The 17,974-nt window shown below is 41.9% G+C and overlaps 1 long non-coding RNA gene across 2 annotated transcripts; it reads right to left on the bottom strand.

Moving 5' to 3' along the window:
- Positions 1 to 1,191: 1,191 nt before the first annotated feature.
- Positions 1,192 to 16,555, bottom strand: LOC109575950 (uncharacterized). Of its 2 annotated transcripts, XR_011563201.1 has the most exons (5): positions 16,423 to 16,523; positions 3,277 to 3,399; positions 2,953 to 3,104; positions 2,178 to 2,250; positions 1,192 to 1,537 (listed from the first exon to the last, which is right to left on the bottom strand). It is a non-coding gene; the product is annotated as an uncharacterized lncRNA (long non-coding RNA). The 2 variants fall into 2 exon arrangements; XR_002183300.2 differs by lacking the exon at positions 3,277 to 3,399 and having other exon boundaries at positions 16,423 to 16,555.
- Between the last annotated feature and the right edge of the window lie 1,419 nt (positions 16,556 to 17,974).

Below are 17,974 nucleotides of genomic sequence, written 5' to 3'. Positions count from 1 at the left end.
CTACTCAACACTGACCAGCAGGAGGTGCCAAACACCTATCCGCACTCCCGGCAGCCACCTCTGCAGCACAGCTCCTCAGTCAGCTCCCTCTGCTTCTGCTGGGCAGTCTGGAAGAAGCTGTTGATCTCAGAACATTGCTCATCTCTTTCTTCAAATTCACCCAATAAAGAAAGCCAAACACTGGAACAGGCTGGGGAGACACTCCTGCCTTTTCATCTTTGCTATACTAATCAGTAGAAATATATCTGTAATCATTTGATTTATGAGTCTGTTGAACCATTCCTCAGTATGGAGGCCAATTTCAATGACTTTCAGAGATAGACTTTTTACATTATTAGGAAGCCCCCCAAACATTGTCTACCACCCCTCCAACTCCCAGCCCCACCCCCGGCAACTCTATGCCCACTGGTGATTTTATAGTTGTCTGACCCTGGGAACTAGCATAATCACAGAGTGGGACACTGTTGATGGGCTGCAGAGTCTTCATGCCTACAGAGAGGTCCCTTCCATACTGGTAGACACCGACATGTTCCATCAGTTCTTCAGAGCATACTATACACTCCTTTCCTCCTCCAGAGCAACTACCACCCAACACACATTGTCATTTTTCGGTCACTAAGTCGTGTCTGACTCCGTGACCCCATGGACTGTATGTAGCATACCAGACTCCTTTGTCCTTCACTATCTCCCAGAGTTTGCTCAAATTCATGTCCACTGAGCCGGTGATGCTATCTAACCAACCATCTTTTATCCTCTGCCACCCCCTTCTCCTTTTGCCCTCAATCTTTCCCAGCATCAGGGTCTTTTCCAGTGAGTCTGCTCTTCACATCGGGTGGCCAAAGAATTGGAGCTTCAGCTTCAGCAACAATTCTTCCAATAGCACTTCCCAGGCAAGAATACTGGAGTGGTTTGCCATTTCCTTCTCCAGGGGATCTTCATGACCCAGGGATTGAACTCGAGTCTCCTACATTGGCAAGCAGATTCTTTTCTACTGAGCCACCAGGGCAGCCCCCCCAACACACATACAACCCACCAAATCTTGTCTCTGGAATAGCCAATTCCCTCCAACCCTGACTTTCTACCTGTAAGTCAGCCCTGTGAGGTTCTTCCTCTCTCCTTAACTCAAAGTTCAATCCCTCCTTGTTAAACACAGTTGGGATACAAAATATAAAATACAGGTTTGCATATTCAAAGAGAATATTTTTATTTGACCATGTGAAGAATTTTGGAAATGACAGTACATTCAATATAAGCAATTTTAATACTGCCATCTTTTTTTTTTAAATACTGCCATCTTACATTTCAAAGAGGCAGTAGAGAAAAGAGTATCATGGGTATTTTTATTACAGAGAAATGGTTTACCACAGCCCTCAAGAAACTGCATGGGGAGTCACCATGAGGATAAAAGTTGAAAAAACTCTCATTCCTGCAGCTCTGAGAATCCTTAGGTGGTGCCTGTGGAGGCAGGTGGTGGCCGTGGAGACTGGAAAACAGTACAGACGTGTTCCATGGTCTGTTGCTGCCATCTTCTTTTGGTCTAGTGTAAAAAGAGAAGGTGAAAAATCTGTCAAAAATTAATGGCTCCATGCTGTGCTAAATAATGGTGCCTCGAGCTGCAAAACCCAGGGCTTTCAATAAAGAAAAACAAAACTGCTTAGAAGCAGTCAGGAGGAACACTGGGCTATATTCCCTTAGGGTTACATCCTCCTCAGTGTTCCCAGATGTCAAGACAGTATCTAGCCCATCTCTTAGGAACAGATATCCCTGTCCTCCCGCTTCTCTTTCCTCTGGCTTCCTTGAGCCCTGCCATTCCCACATCAACACTCAGTTCCAGAGTCTGCTTACACATTAGCCCCACAGGGCTAAGAGCTGGGATGTGCCGCGCCTTCCTAAGTGCCAGGAGTCAATGTGGACAAGGAGACGAAACAGAAAAGACTGAGTGTGTGCATGCGTGCGTGCTCAGTCGCCCAGTCATGTTCGACTCTATGATCCGATGGACTGCAGCCCGCCAGCCTCCTCTGTCCACGGGATTCTCCAGGCAAGAATACCGGAGGGGATTGCCATGCCCTCCTCCAGGGGATCCTCCCCACCAAGGGACTGAACCCAGGTCTCATGTTTCCTGTATTGGCAGGCAGATTCTTTACCACTGCATCACCTGGGAAAGACTGAGTATTTACCTTATATTCACAATGCCACCGCGGTTCTCTTGTGCTATGACATTTGAGAACATTTCAAGGTAAGAAGTGATTCCTAGTATAAAGTAAAATGTATTTTTAATCAGAAAACATTTTTCATACATTATTTATGGTACTTAAAAATATCATGTCAAAAATTACTTTTGCTCTTTTCTGAAAATATTTAAACATTATATAACACAAAATGATACTTTGAATACTTTGATACTTCGTCTGTGTTATCAAACTAGAAGATGTGTGTGTGAGCTTGTGTGTGTTCCTGTTTACATACGCTTTCGGGTGCAAATATTATATAAGTAGTACTCACACCTACACAATGACATAATGTAATAAAAAGCTCATGTAATATCCACAGAACAACACTGTATCTGCATCATAAAAGCCCTCCTCCTGCATACTTGTTTTTTAAATGGGGCTCATTTTACGTTATGAGATATGCACACATTGTTAGCAGTTCTAATATATACTTACCTGAGTGTCTTGGTTTATTTAAGGAAAAAAGAAAGACATGTTGTGATCAATAACATGATGCTTGAAAAGGATCACTCGTATATAATTGAGAAGTGGGACTGATTTGGTCAAAAGCATCAGTCAAGCTATGTTAAACATATTTTAACATAAACTGATTTTAGAATTGTGAGTGAAACAAAGAAATGCATTTTCTATGTTGAGCATAACTTATACCATTTATTCATGAGCACAATCTTCTAACCACCTATACTGTAAATAAGGAAATAACTAGAGTATTTAAACTCACCCATTTAATATGTTTTTAAATACTTTAGCTTCTTTCAGCTTCTCTAAGTTTGTTTTGTGCTTCAGTTTCTTCTGTTCCCCCAAAGTTGAAGGCAACTCCAAAATCACTGTCACATCCTCATCTGCATACTAGGGCCTCTTGTGGGTTATGTGCTATGAAGAAACATAATCAGCTTTTCAGTTCAAATTTATTTTATAGCTAACATTTAAATTCAGTTTAGAATTACTTTGGGAAATCCAAAGAATATTACCATTCTTAAATATGTGAAAAATTTACACGTGAAGAAATATTCCTTCTCATGAAGTTAAGTTTCAAAACTCTTACCTAGGGATGTGCTCAAGACAATCACCAACAGTATCGCTCCCTCCCAGCTCACGGTCTAGCAGTCACAGCTTACTATTACAGAGTTTGGAATGTTTGGGGAGAAATATTACTGTAGGTTAAAACCTAGAAAAATTCACATAAGTAGTTGAATGATAAAGATTTTACCCTAGCTGTTGTGTCCATAGGACAGATCCTGACTATTATTTTTGCACCCAAGCTAGAAATCAGCGCTTCATTCTGGCAGTTATTTTAAGGGCCACACTCTGACAATATGCATGTACAGTCTTTTCATCACAGAATTTAGAAAAGTTAAAAACAGATATAATGTACTAATTTAAAATATACTGTCTTAGAGGAGCCTGGTGTGCTACAGTCCATGGGGTTGCAGTCAGCCATGACTGATCATACGTGCATACACACAGAATCACAGATTTCATACGTATGATGGAATATGTGATTCTATATAATATAGAGCTGAAGTATGTAAAAATTATTCAGGAAGCTGGATGTGTTGTATTTATACATATAGTAACAAACGCAAATATGATCACATATAATAAAGTGATATATAATAATTAGAAATTAAAATATACTGTCTTTCATGTATCAGTTCAGTTCATTTGCTCAGTCGTGTCTGACTCTTTGTGATCCCATGGACCTGCAGCACACCAGGCCTCCCTGTCCATCACCAACTCTCGGAGCTTGTTCAGACTCATGACCATTGAGTTGGTGATGCCATCCAACCATCTCATCCTCTGTCGTCCCCTTCTCCTCCTGCCTTCAACTTTTGCCAGCATTAGGGTCTTTTCCAATGAGTCAGTTCTCTGCATCAGGTGGCCAAAGGATTGGATTTTCAGCTTCAGCATCAGTCCTTCCAGTGAATATTCAGGACTGATTTACTTTAGGATTGACTGGTTTGATCTCTCTTTCATATATACTGAAAATCATGTATGAACACTAAATTAAATGTTGATATTTAGCCTCTTACCTTCTGAGATGGTCCACACTCTGTGGAGTGTCTCTCCCAGGGCTGCTCTCCATCTTTTCAGATGGGTCACATTCTATCTATGGAATGTGCACCTCTCTAAATAAATCCCCTTCTTACCTATCACTGTGTCTCTCACTGAATTCTTTCTATGACAAGGCATAAGAACTTGAGCTTTACTCAACTGACACCAGTTCTGGTTCTGGAGGATCTAAAGCCCCTACCCAGGTAGAGGATGGAATGATGACGCTGACCCTCCTGACTTCAGTCAACTAAAGCTTGGACTCTGTTGACCTTTGCCCCAATTCTATGCTGAATTCCCCTCTGCTCAAGCCCCTTCATGAATATGCACATACTCCTGGTTTAAAAATTACCCCCCTCAAAAAAATTAGCCAATTTTACAGTTCAGGGAGCAACTCCTTTGGAAAAAGATCCTTTTTCTCCTTCTTTGGGGCAAGTAATAAATCCTTCCTTCTCCCCACTGCCCTCCCACAAATTTGTATTTCTTTACATCAAAGATTCCTCAATATAAAAGTGATACTGGTAGAAATTTAAAGTGCACTTCAAATAATTCTTCTATCAAGGATTTATTTTGGCAGTGCAGTGGTTCTTGGAGTATGGTCCGTGGGCCCCAAGAGGGGCTCCAGGATTGTTTTAAGTGGCCCATGAGGTCAAAACTATTTTTATAATACTACTACTAATACCAGATTAAATAAGTTTACCTTCTAAATTCTAAAGAATTCATAGAATTACTATTGACCCTTGAACAACATTTAGGTTAGAGGTGCCCATCGTCTGTGCAGTCAAAAATCCAAGTATAAATTAAGTTGGCCCTCGATGGAAGCAGTTCTGCATCCATGGATTCACCCACCTTTGGATCCGATTGCGTAGTACTGTTGTATTTACTATTGAAAAAATCCACCTGTAAGTGGACCGACACAGTTCAGTCATGTTGTTCAAGGGTCAACTGTACATGTGTTTTTAATTTTTTTCTTCTACATTCTAAAGAAGGCACAATGCAATTTTCCAGAAGCTACAGGTGGTGATGCTGCCAAGTGGTTTTACCTGCCAATACTTTTGCACCATTAGTGCAAATATCAACATAGTGAAAAGGACAAAGAACATCTCATTATTATGAACTTAGTTTTGGACTTGCAAACGCTCTAAAAGACTCTCTGGTTCCCACCAGAGGGCTCCACATTCCACACTTTGAAAACTGCAGTATTAGGGTAATGAATCTTACCAGCAGGTGACAGAAGGTACAATTTAGCATCTTCAAATTAATCCTAGTCATAATTTAAGATATTTTGAGTTATAAAATATAATCCTGGATTAGGCAAAACCTTCTCAGACATATTACAAAACTACAAGCAACAAGAGAAAAAATAAATTGGAATTCACAAAAACTTTTATGCTTCAAAGGTTTAGTTCAGATCAGTCATTCAGTCATGTCAGACTCTTTGCAATCCCAGGCACTGCAGCACACCAGGCTTCCCTGTCCATCATTAACTCCTGGAGCCTGCTCAAACTCATGTCCATTGAGTTGGTGATGCCATCCAACCATCTCATCCTCTGTCGTCCCCTTCTCCTCCTGCATTCAATCTTTCCCAGCATCACAGGGTCTTTTCCAATTAGTTCTTTGCATCAAGTATTGGAGTTTCAGCTTCAGCATCAGTCCTTCCAGTGAACACCCAGGACTGAACTCCTTTAGGATGGACTGGTTGGAGCTCCTTGCAATCCAAGGGACTCTCAAGATTCTTCTCCAACACCACAGTTCAAAAGCATCAATTCTTCAGCGCTCAGCTTTCTTTATGGTCCAACTCTCACATGCATCCATGACTACTGGAAAAACCATAGCTTTGACTAGATGGACCTTCAAAGGTTACCATCAAGTAAAAAGACAACCCACAGAATGGGAAAAAATACATATGTCTGATAAGCGACCTGTATCCAGAATATATAAAAACTCTTATAGTAAGACAAATAATCAAACTTGAAATGAGTAAAAGAACTGAACAGACATTTCTTCAAAGAAGAGATACAGTTAATAAGCACATGAAAAAATAGTGAATATCATGAACCATCAGGGAAATGTAAATCAAAACCCCAATGACATACAATTTCATATCCATTAGGATGGCTATAACTGAAAAGACAGATAACAAGTATTGACAAGGTTGTGAAGAAATTGGAAAACTCACATATTACTGTGGGAATGTAAAATAGTACAGTCACTTTGGAAAGGAGTGTGGGAATTTCCTCAAATAAAAGGAGTTGCCATATGACCTAGCAATTCCACTCCTAGATATATACCCAAGAGAAATAAAAACATATATCCACACAAAGACCTGTAAATGAAGGCTCAAACAGTCAGAAGATGGAAACAATGCAAATCTCTATCAACTGATGACTGGATAAAAAAATGTATTACCATACAATTGAATATTATTCAGCTATAAAAAGGAGTGAAGTACTAGTATATGCTACATTATAAATAAGCCTTTTTGAAAACATCATGGTAAGTGAAGGAAGCCCGTCACAAAAGATCAAATATTATTTCATTTATATGAGATGAGATGTTCTGAATAGGTGGACCTATGAAGAAAGTAGATTGTTACATAGGGTTGGGGCAGAGGAGAGTGAGAGAACGCTGAGTGACTACTAATGAGTATGGGGTTTCTTTTGGAAGTGATAAAAATGTTCTAAAATTGATTATGACAATGGTTGCAAAACTCTTTGAACACACAAAAAGCCACTGAATAGTACATTTTTTAGAAAGATTTACTTATTTTATATTATGGCTGTGGTGAGTCTTCATTGCTGTGTGTGGGCTCTCTCTAGTTGGGATGAGAGTTGGGGTGCAAAGGCTTCTCACTGCACTGGTTTCTCTGTGGAGTGTGGGCCCTAGGGCACAGGGGCTCAGGAGCTCCGGCTCCCGGGCTCTAGAGCATAGGATCAGTAGTTGAGGGGCATGGGCTCTGTTGCTCAGTGGCATGTGGGATCTTCCCGGAGCAGGGATTGAACCCTTGTCCCCTGCACTGGCAGGCAGATTCTTAACCAGTGGACCATCAGGGAAGCCCTGAATTGTACATTTTTAAAAGTGCCTTTTACAGTATGTGAATTATACCGAAATGAAACTGTTACATGCACACACAAGTCAGTGCCCTTATTATGACTTTAAGACTCTACATGACCTACCCCTAACATTCTAACCTCATTTCCTACTATCAATCCCTTCCTTTCTCCACATTAAACTTTGCCGCAAAGATGCTATCAGGCATGTTGTCACCTCCGGGTCTTTTGCATTTGGTTTTTCCTCTGCTTCCAATGTTCTTCTTTCAGATATGTAAACTCTCCCATTCCTTTCAAGCTTTTACCAAAAAATTACTTTCCAAATGAGATCTTCAACTCTTATCGAAATGAAAATTTCAACCCTCTCTGACATACCTTATCAATCTCCATTCTGCTTTTTTCTCTCTAGCATTTCCTATTATCTAAAATGCCAGATATTCTATTTCTTTATTTCTTGTCTTATTATTTTTATTGAATAAAAAGTTCACTTAAAGTACTATATTAGTTTTAGGTATCAGTTCAGTTCAGTTCAGTCGCTCAGTCATGTCCAACTCTTTGCAACTTGAAGGACTTCAGCACGCCAGGCTTCCCTGTCCATCACCAACTCCCAGAGCCTACTCAAACTCACGTCCATACAAAAATCTCATCCTCTGTCATCCCCTTCTCCTGCTGCCTTAAATTTTCCCCAGAATTTGGGTCTTTTCCAATGAGTCAGTTCTCTGTATCAGGTGTCCAAAGTATTGGAGTTAAAGCTTCAGCATCAGTCCTTCCAACAAATATTTAGGTCTGATTTCCTGTAGGATTGGCTGGTTTGATCTTTTTGCAGTCCAAGGGACTTTCAAAACTCTTCTCCAACATCACAGTTCAAAAGTATTCGGTGCTCAGCTTTTCTTATAGTCCAACTACTGGAAAAAAAAACCATAGCTTTGACTAGACAGACTTTTGTCAGCAAAGTAATGTCTCTTTTTAATATGCTATCTAGTTTTCTCATAGTTTTTCTTTCAAGAAGCAAGCATTTTTTATTTTCATGGCTGCAGTCGCCATCTGCAGTGATTGTGGAGCCGAAAAAATGTCTGTCACTGTTTCCATTGTTTCCCCATCTATTTGCTGTGAAATGATGGGACCAGACGCCATGATCTTAGTTTTCTGAATGTTGAGTTTTTTAATGTTGAGTTCTGAATGTGGAGTCAAAAAGCCAACTTTTTCACTCTCCTCTTTCATTTTGATCAAGGGGCTCTTTAGTTCTTCAAGTTCTGCCATATAAGAGTTGTGTCATCTGCATATCTGAGGTTATTTATATTTCTCCCAGCAATCTTGATTCCAGCTTGTGCTTCACCCAGCCAGGCATTTCGCATGATCTACATGTAAGTTAAATAAGCAGGGTGACAATATACCACCTTGATGTACTCCTTTTCCTATTTGGAAACAGTCTGGTGTTCCATGTGCAGTTCTAACTGTTGCTTCCTGACCTGCATACAGATTTCTCAAGAGGCAGGTCAGGTGGTCTGGTATTCCCATCTCTTTCAGAATTTTCCATAGTTTATTGTGATCCACACAGGCAAAGGTTTTGGTACAGTCAATACAGCAGAAATAGATGTTTTTCTGGAACTCTCTTGCTTTTTTGATGATCCAGCAAACGCTGGCAATTTGATCTCTGGTTCCTCTGCCTTTTCTAAATCCAGCTTGAACATCTGGAAGTTCACGGTTCACGCATTGCTGAAGTGTGGCTTGGAGAATTTTGAGCATTTCTTTGCTAGCGTGTGAGATGAGTGCAATTGTGTGGGAGTTTGAGCATTCTTTGGCATTGCCTTTCTTTGGGATTGGAATGAAAACTGACCTTTTCCAGTCCTGGGGCCACTGCTGAGGTTTCCAAATTTGCTGGCATATTGAGTGCAGCACTTTCACAGCATCATCTTTTAGGATTTGAAATAGCTCAACTGGAATTCCATCACCTCCACTAGCTTTGTTCCTAGTGATGCTTCCGAAGGCCCACTTGACTTCATATTCCAGGATGTCTGGCTTTAGGTGAGTGATCACACCATTGTGATTATCTGGGTCATGACGATCTTTTTTGTACAATTCCTCTGTGTATTCTTGCCACTTCTTCTGAATATCTTCTGCTTCTGTTAGGTCCCTACCATTTCTGTCCTTTATTGAGCCCATCTTTGCATGACATGTTCCTTGGTATTTCTAATTTTCTTGAAGAGATCTCTAGTCTTTCCCATTCTATTGTTTTCCTCTATTTCTTTGCACTGATAACTGAGGAAGGCTTTCGTATCTCTCCTTGCTATGCTTTGGAACTCTGTATTCAAATATGTGTATCTTTCCTTTTCTCCTTTGCCTTTTGCTTCTCTTCTTTTCACAGCTATTTGTAAGGCCTCCTCAAACAACCATTTTGCCTTTTTGCATTTCTTTTTCTTGGGGATGGTCTTGATCCCTGTCTCCTATACAATGTCATGAACCTCCATCCATAGTTCTTCAGGTACTCTATCAGATCTAATTCCTTGAATCTATTTGTCACTTCCCTGGTGGCTCAGAGGTTAAAGCATCTGCCTGCAATGCGGGAGACCTGGGTTCAATCCCTGGGTTGGGAAGATCCCCCCGAGAAGGAAATGGCAACCCACTCCAGTATTCCTGCCTGGAGAAATCCCATGGACGGAGGAGCCTAGTGGGCTATAGTCCACGGGGTCGTAAAGAGTCAGACACGACTGAACTACTTCAGTCATTCCACTGTATAACTGTAAGGGATATGATTTATGTCATACCTGAATGGTCTAGTGGTTTTCCCTACTTTTTTCAATTTAAGTCTGAATTTGGCATTAAGGACTTCATGATCTGAGCCACAGTCAGCTCCCGGTCTTGTTTTTGTTGACTGTATAGAGCTTCTCTCTCTTTGGCTGCAAAGAATATAATCAGTCTGGTTTTGGTGTTGACCATCTGGTGATGTCCATGCGTAGAGTCTTCTTTTGTGTTGTTGCAAGAGGGTGTTTGCTATGACTAATGCGTTCTCTTGGCAAAACTATTAGCCTTTGCCCTGCTTCACTCTGTACAACAAGGCCAAATTTGCCTGTTACTCCAGGTATTTCTTAACCTACTTTTGCATTCCAGTCCCCTATAATGAAAAGGACATCTTTTTTGGGTGTTAGTTCTAAAAGGTTTTGTAGGTGTTCACAGAACCGTTCAATGTCAGCTTCTTCAGCATTACTGGTTGGGGCACTGACTGTGATATTGAATTGGATTAGCGTGATATAGAATGGTTTGCCTTGGAAATGAACAGAGATCATTCTGTCGTTTTTGAGACTGCAGCCAAGTAACGCATTTCGGACTCTTTTCTTGACTATGAGGGCTACTCACTTTCTTCTAAGGGATTCCTGCCCAGAGTAGATACAATGGTCACCTGAGTTCAATTCACCCATTCCAGTCCATTTGAGTTCGCTGATTCCTAGAATGTCGATGTTCACTCTTGTCATCTCCCATTTGACCACTTCCAATTTGCCTTGACTCACGGACCTAACATTCCAGGTCCCTACGCAATACTGCTCTTTACACCACTGGACCTTGCTTCCATCACCAGTCACATCCACAACTAGGTGTCGTGTTTGCTTTGGCTCTGCCTCTTCATTCTTTCTGGAGTCATTTCTCCACTGCTCTCCAGTAGCATATTGGGCACCTACCGACCTGGGGAGTTCATCTTTCAGTGTCCTATCTTTTTGTCTTTTCATACTGTTCATGGGTTTCTCAGGCAAGAATCCTGAAGTGGTATCAGTTCAGTTCAGTCGCTCAGTCGTGTCCAACTCTTTGCGACCCCATGAACTGCAGCACACCAGGCCTCCCTGTCCATCACCAACTCCCGGAGTCCACCGAAACCCATGTCCATTGAGTCGGTGATGCCATCCAACCATCTCATCCTCTGTCGTCCCCTTCTCCTCCTGCCTTCAATCTTTCCCAGCATCAGGGTCTTTTCCAGTGAGTCAGCTGTTCTAATCAGGTGGCAAAGGTATTGGAGTTTCAGCTTCAACATTAGTCCCTCCAATTAACACCCAGGACTAATCTCCTTTAGGATGAACTAGTTTGATCTCCTTGCAGTCCAGGGGACTCTCAAGAGTCTTCTCCAACAACACAGTTCTAAAGCACCAATTCTTCGGCGCTCAGCTTTCTTTATAGTCCAACTCTCACATCCATATACGACTCCTGGAAAAACTATAGCCTTGACTAGACGGACCTTTGTTGGCAAAGTAATGTTTCTGCTTTTTAATATGCTGTCTAGGTTGGTCATAACTTTCCTTCCAAGGAGCAAGCGTCTTTTAATTTCATGGCTGCAATCACCATCTGCAGTGAGTTTGGAGTCCCCAAAAATAAAGTCTGACACTGTTTTCCCATCTATTTGCCATGAAATGATGGGACCGGATGCCAGGATCTTCGTTTTCTGAATGTTGAGCTTTAAGCCAACTTTTTCACTCTCCTCTTTCACTTTCATCAAGAGGCTTTTGAGTTCCTCTTCACTTTCTGCCATAAGGGTGGTGTCATCTGCATATCTGAGGTTATTGATATTTCTCCCGGCAATCTTGATTCCAGCTTGTGCTTCTTCCAGCCCAGCGTTTCTCATGATGTACTCTGCACAGAAGTTAAATAAGCAGGGTGAGGATATACAGCCTTGACGTACTCCTTTTCCTATTTGGAACCAGTTGTTCCATGTCCACAAGTGGTATACTACACTGTAATTAGAAGATAATGGGTATAATTCCCCTGCTATACTGTGTATCTTTACTGTTTATTTTATACACAGTAGTTTGTACCTGTTAATCCCATACCCCCAGTTTATCCTTCCCCACTTCCCTCTCCCCGTTGGTAACCACAAGTTTGTTTTCTCTGTGAGTCTGTTTGTTTTGCACATATTCATTTGTATTTTTTAGATTCCACAAAAAAGTGGTATCACGTGGTATCTGTCTTTCTCTGACTTATTTCACTAAGCATAATATTCTTCTAGGTCCATCCACACAGCTGTAAATGGCAGAATTTCATTCTATTTTATGACTGAGTAATATTCCATTCTATATATATATGCCACATTTTCCTAAACCAATCATTCGTTAATGGGAACTTGGATTGCTTCCAAGTCTTGGCTATTGTAAATAGTTTGGCTCTGAACATTGGGGAACATTTATCTTTTTGAATTATGGTTTTCTTTGGGTACAAGCCCAGGAATGGGATTGCTAGGTTGTATGTCAGTTCTACTTTTAGTTTTTCAGGAATCTCCATACTGTCTTCCAGTGCGAAGAAATAGAGGAAAACAACAGAATGGGAAAGACTAAAGATCTCTTCAAGAAAATTAGAGATACCAAAGGAACATCTCATGCAAAGATGGGCTCAATAAAGGACAGAAATGGTATGGACCTAACAGAAGCAGAAGATATTCAGAAGAGGTGGCATGTAAACACAGAAGAACTGTACAACAAAGATCTTCATGACCCAGATAATCACGATGGTGTGATCACCCACCTAGAGCCAGACATCCTGGACGGTGAAGTCAAGTGGGCCTTCGGAAGCATCACTATGAACAAAGATAGTGGAGGTGATGGAATTCCAGTTGAGCTATTTCAAATCCTAAAAGATGATGCTGTGAAAGTGCTGCACTCAATGTGTCAGGATATTTAGAAAACTCAGCAGTGGCCACTGGACTGGAAAAGGTCAGTTTTCATTCCAATCCCAAAGAAAGGCAATGCCAAAGAATGCTCAAACTCCCACACAATTGCACTCATCTCACACGCTAACAAAGAAATGCTCAAAATTCTCCAAGCCACACTTCAGCAATGCGTGAACCATGAACTTCCAGATAGTCAAGCTAGTTTTAGAAAAGGCAGAGGAACCAGAGATCAAATTGCCAACATCTGCTGGATCATCGAAAAAGCAAGAGAGTTCCAGAAAAACATCTATTTCTGCTTTATTGACTATGCCAAAGCCTTTGCCTGTGTGGATCACAATAAACTGTGGAAAATTCTGAAAGAGATAGGAATACCAGACCACCTGACCTGCCTCTTGAGAAATCTGTATGCAGGTCAGGGAGCAACAGTTAGAACTGGACTTGGAACACCAGACTGTTTCCAAATAGCAAAAGGAGTACATCAAGGTGGTATATCCTCACCCTGCTTATTTAACTTATATGCAGAGTACATCATGAGAAACACTGGGCTGGGTGAAGCACAAGCTGGAATCAAGATTGCTGGGAGAAATATCAATAACCTCACATATGCAGATGATACCACCCTTAGGGCAGAAAGTGAAGCAGAACTAAAGAGCCTCTTGAAAGTTAAAGAGGAGAATGTGAAAGTTGGCTTAAAGTTCAACATTCAGAAAACGAAGATCATGGCATCCGGTTCCATCACTTCATGGCAAATATATGGGGAAACAGTGGAAACAGTTTCAGACTTTATTTTTGGGGGCTCAAAAATCACTGCGGATGGCAACTGCAGCCATGAAATTAAAAGACACTTACTCCTAGGAAAGAAAGTTTATGACCAACCTAGACAGCATATTAAAAAGCAGAGATATTACTTTGCCAACAAAGGTCCGTCTAGTCAAGGCTATGGTTTTTCCAGGAGTCATGTATGGACGTGAGAGTTGGACTATAAAGAAAGCTGAATGCCGACGAATTGATGTTTTAGAACTGTGTTGTTGGAGAAGACTCTTGAGAGTCCCCTGGACTGCAAGGAGATCAAACCAGTTCATCCTAAAGGAGATCAGTCCTGGATGTTCATTGGAAGGACTGATGTTGAAGCTGAAATTCCAATACCTTGGCCACCTGATGCGAAGAGCTGACTCACTGGAAAAGACTGATGCTGGGAAAGATTGAGGGCAGGAGGAGAAGGGGACGACAAAGGATCAGATAGTTGGACGGCATCAGCAACTCAGCTGACATGAGTTTGAGTAAACTCCCGGAGTTGGTGATGGACAGGGAGGCCTGGCGTGCTGAAGTCCATGGGGTCGCAAAGAGTGGGACACTACTTTGCAACTCAGTAACAACAAACACTGTTTTCCAGTGGCTGCAACAATTTACATTTCTACCAATAGCGTATAAACGTTCTCTTTTCTCCACATCCTCCCCAACATTTGTTATTTGTAGACTTTTGATGATAGCCATTCTCACAGGTGTGAGGTGACACCTCATTGTGGTTTTGATTTGCATTTCTCTCATGATTAGCAAAGTTGAGCATGTTTTCATGTACCTGTTAGCCATCTGTATGACTTCTCAGGAAAAATGTTAATTTAGGTTCTTCTCATTTTTGATTGTTTTGTTTGCTCTTTGAGTTGTATAAGCTGTTAATATATTTTTTCTTTTTTTTTCTTTTGTTAATATATTTTTAATATTAACCCCTGTCACATCATTTGCAAATATTTTCTCACACTCCATAGTTTTTTTCATTTTGTCAATAGTTCCCTTTGCTGTGCACAATCTTTTTAAGTTTAAATAGGTCTAATTCATTTATTTTTGCTTTTATGTCTTTGCCTTAGGAAACTAATCAAAAAAAATTGCTATGATTTATTTCAAACAGTGTTTTTTTTTTTCTTTTGGAGTTTTATGGATTCTGGTCTTACATGTAGGTCTTTAAAGCATTTTGAGTTTATTTTGCATGTGGTGTGAGGGAATATTCTAACCTCACTATTTTAAATGTAGCTTTCGTTTTCCCAGTACCACTTGTTGAAGAGACTTGTCTTTTCTCCATTATATATTTTTGATACCTTTGTTGTAGATAATTGACCATAGGTGTATGGATTCATTTCTGGGCACAGCATTGATCTATAACTCTGCTTTTTTGTTAGTATCACACTGCTTTGATTACTGGAGCTTAGGAGTATAGTCTAAACTCTAAGAGGGTTATCTGACCAGTTTGAAGATGGTTTTAGTATGGTAGATCATAGTAACAATGGTAATGAAGATTAGACATAGACTGAGCTTATTGTTGGCCTTTTTAAAGATGAAAAGCCATAAATTAATCAATCTTATTCTCTCACACTGACATGAGTAAAATGGATTAATAACAGAAATCTAAAAGATGAACTATGGAATGTTTATAATATATATACTCTACTGAGTACATATGTACTGTCCTTTTCAATCCTCACAACAACTCTATAAGGTAGGTTTCTTATCTTCCATATGTTGATAAGGAAGTTGAGATACAAACATATTAGTAGCCATGCTGACATCATAAAGTTGCTAAGTGATGGACTCTTGATTAATATCCAATGCCTGAGCTCTGAGCTATCTTTTCTTGACATCAGATATGGCTAAGACGGATCAGCTTCAAGGTCTACAGTGTTCTTCAAAGTACCCCAATCTCCCCTAAAAACAAGTGTCAAGTTACACACAAGAACTTGGAGGGACAGAAAAGTAATTACGCTGTATGAAAAATACCAATCTTAAAAGGTTACAAACTGTATGATTTTAATTTTTATAACCTTCGTGACAAAATCATACAGATTGAGAACAGATTAGGTGTTGAGTGCAAGGCTTTAATTGTGCAAGAATTGTGCAAGACAATTCTTCCTTCCAACCAAGTGAGGATTGGAGCCACAGGTAGTTTTCTCGTTGCTACCAGAGATATATACACTATATACAATTTTCTACCAATTCCAAAGAACGAAATACGCATTACTTTCTAATTATAAACAAATGTATCAGTGTGGACTCAAGAAGATAGCAATGTGTTCATCAAAGAGCAAATCCAGTCACCTCAAAGGGGATCGACGGTTGATGAATCATTTTCGTACCCCCGGCCCCTACGCGACCCTTCGACACCAAGTAAGACCTGGGCCCCAACGGCCTGTCCTCACCCCTAGTTCATCTCCGTATCACACTCAGAGACTCCCTGAGGGGAGGAAATGGCCCAGGTTCATAGACTATGTGAACTGCCACGCCCTGAGTCAGATTCTGGGGGAGATGGGGCCTGGTACTCCCGATAGTCTGGCCCTCACTTGATCGGCTCTGTAGCCTTCCAGAGCTCCGAGGTGAGTGAGGGCCACCACCAGGACCCCACAGCCTCCCCTTCCCCACCTCCTGATGGCCGGTCCTTCCCCTGCTCCCCAGTTACCTGTCACAGACCAACGAGTCTGTAAAGAAACCACATGACTACGCCAAGCAGTTAACGGCCGTTCTAGCTCTGAGCTTGCGGCCCTTGGTGTGTCTGAGCATGCACTCCTCTCAGCCAATCAGAAGCAAGAGGGAACTGGTGGGCGCCTCTGAGTGGCTAGCCTGAAGGCGCAAGTCTTGCAGCCAATCAGAGCCAAATGGGCTCAGGGGCAGCGGCTCGGTGGGAGTGTGTCCTTTCGTTTGAGGCTGGAAGTTTATCCAGAGCTCCCCAGGAGTAACTTGAGTAGGGGCGGTTGCCTTTTGGCCTGTGAAGATCAACGAAGAAAGGCAGGTCTTGGGGATTCGTGTGGGGCAAGGGCTACAGGAACATCTAGGCATCTCACCATTGTGCTGTCAGGCTCAGCGCTGTGAATAAAAGGAGGCTGAATATCCGATCCTGAATTCATACTGATTCCTCTGCCATAAATGCCCTTCTTGCTTTCCTACGAAGTTAACTCCAGTTCTTTCAAAGGCCGATGCAGTGCCATCTTGTCCTTCTCCTCTAAGCCTCCTCCAACCTGGTAGCCTCTGATCTCAGGCATACTGACCTTAGTCATCCTGCATGGAGACTGCCCTGCTATTGTGCCACTCCCCACCACATAACACTAGCGGCTTGTCACAAAGCCAGGAAGTGAAGGCAGGTTGAGTAACAACAGCTTGTAAGGGCTCTGGAGACCGAGACCAAGCCTCGCTCAGAGCCAGCTTTCACAGCCATCAAGCTTCGTGGCCTCGGAGGAGAATTAACCCCTCTGAGTTCAGCTTCGGAGTAGGCAATGGCACCCCGTTCCAGTACTCTTGCCTGGAAAATCCCATGGACGGAAGAGCCTGGTAGGCTGAAGTCCATGGGGTCGCGAAGAGTCGGACACGACTGAGCGACTTCACTTTCACTTTTCACTTTCATGCATTGGAGAAGGAAATGGCAACCCACACCAGTGTTCTTGCCTGGAGAATCCCAGGGACGGGGGAGCCTGGTGGGCTGCGGTCTATGGCGTCGCACAGAGTCGGACACAACTGAAGCGACTTAGCAGCAGTAGCAGAGTTCAGCTTGCTCATCTGCACAAGGGAGGAAAATGGAAAAGCCTCCATTTGAATTGTTGGGCGACTTCAACTGTAACAGGACAGATAAACGCATCCCAGGCTCTTGTCATTTCCCTGTCTGGAGAATGGAAGGAGTTCAGGGCTGAGGAGTGGGAAGGGGATCAGTAAAATCCCATGGATGGAGGAGCCTGATAGGCTGCAGTCCATGGGGTTGCTCCAAGTCAGACACGACTGAGTGACTTCACTTTCACTTTTTACTTTCATGCATTGGAGGAGGAAATGGCAACCCACTCCAGTATTCTTGCCTGGAGAATCCCAGGGACGGGGGAGCCTGATAGGCTGCCGTCTATGGGGTCGCACTGAGTCGGACACGACTGAAGCGACTTAGCAGCAGCAGCAGCAGCAGCATCTTCTGATACCTAAAGGCTTCTTTGTTGTTTTGTTGTTTAGTCGCTAAGTTGTGTCCCACTCACTGG

The sequence above is a fragment of the Bos indicus genome, chromosome 22 (assembly GCF_029378745.1).
Source record: "Bos indicus isolate NIAB-ARS_2022 breed Sahiwal x Tharparkar chromosome 22, NIAB-ARS_B.indTharparkar_mat_pri_1.0, whole genome shotgun sequence".
Lineage (NCBI taxonomy): Eukaryota > Metazoa > Chordata > Mammalia > Artiodactyla > Bovidae > Bos > Bos indicus.
The sequence above is the reverse complement of the archived record's forward strand: the minus strand, read 5'-3'. Positions and strand labels throughout refer to the sequence as shown.